Below are 1,633 nucleotides of genomic sequence, written 5' to 3'. Positions count from 1 at the left end.
TCCATTCACTAACACTACTGAGCTGGTTCCTGTCAATGAAAAGCTGTATGTCGGTAATAAAGGCCTTCTGAAAATCTAGATCGCTGGAATTCCTGATGGACTACTCTGAACAGGTCTTTGAACACAGGGAGTGTATATACACAAGGATTCAACCAAATCTGAATGACACATGCTGTGTGAATAACAAACTGTATTTGCTTCAATGTGCTAATATAAAGAGTTGACAATTAAATGCAAAAGAGGTTCCTGAAAGTATTACTGTTAAGCAATGAGTTATTGCATAATCTCTAACGGTCTAAGCCGTTGTGGTGAAGGGGGGGAGGCAAATGATTGAATTTGGCCTTTACAACTAAAGCCCAAAGAAATGTATTTAACAACACATTCAGAAATGGCATAAAAGACAGTCAAACATTTTTGCATAAGGAATAAGGTTTTGAAGTGTTTGTCCTATATCTAGGAGATATAAGAAAGCTCAGGACATATATATATATATATATACAGTGCATTGGGAAAGTATTCAGACCCTTTAAATTCCACATATTGTTACGTTACAGCCTTATTCTAAAATTGATTAAAAAAACAAATTCCCTCATCAATCGACACACAATACCCCAAAATGACAAAGCAAAAACACATTTTCAGACATTTTGCAAATCACAATTACATAAGTATTCAGACCCTTCACTCAGTACTTTGTTGAAGCACCTTTGGCAGCGATTAAAACCTAGAGTCTTCTTGGGTATGATGCTTGACACACCTGTATTTGGGGAGTTTCTCCCATTCTTCTCTGCAGATCCTCTCAAGCTCTGTCAGGTTGGATGGGGAGAGTCGCTGCACAGCTATTTTCAGGTCTCTCCAGAGATGCTGACTACAAATATGTCCACCAGATCTGTTGCCAGAGAATTTAATGTTAATTTCTCTACCATAAGCAGCCTCCAACATCGTTTTAGAGAATTTGGCAGTACGTCTAACTGGCCTCAAAACCGCAGACCATGTGTAACCATGCCAGGTCAGGACCTTCACATCTGGCTTCTTCACCTCCAGGATCGTCTGAGACAAGTCACTCAGACAGCTGATGAAACTGTGGGTTTATACAACTGAAGAATTTCTGCACAAACTGTCAGAAACTGTCCCAGGAAAGCTCAGCTCGTCATCCTCACCAGGGTCTTGACCTGACAGCAGTTCAGCTTTGTAGCAGACTTCAGTGGGCCAATGCTCACCTTCGATGGCCACTGGCACACTGGAAAAGTGTCCTCTTCATGGATGAATCCCGGTTTCATCAACTGTACCTGGCAGATGAAAGACAGCGTGTATGGCGTCGTGTGAGCAAGCAGTTTGCTGATGTCAACGTTGTGAACAGAGTGCCCCATGGTGGCAGTGGGGTTATGGTATGAGCAGTCATAAGCTACAGACAACAAACACAATTGCATTTCATCAATGGATCAATTGAATGTACAGAGATACCGTAACGAGATCCTGAGGCCCATTGTCGTGCCATTCATCCGCCGCCATCACCTCATGTTTCAGCATGATAATGCACAGCCCCATGTCGCAAGGATCTGTACACAATTTTTGGAAGCTGAAAATGTCCCAATTTTTCCGTGGCCTGTATACTCACTAGATATGCCAGCCA

The sequence above is a fragment of the Salvelinus namaycush genome, chromosome 35 (assembly GCF_016432855.1).
Source record: "Salvelinus namaycush isolate Seneca chromosome 35, SaNama_1.0, whole genome shotgun sequence".
Classification (NCBI taxonomy): domain Eukaryota; kingdom Metazoa; phylum Chordata; class Actinopteri; order Salmoniformes; family Salmonidae; genus Salvelinus; species Salvelinus namaycush.
The sequence above is the reverse complement of the archived record's forward strand: the minus strand, read 5'-3'. Positions refer to the sequence as shown.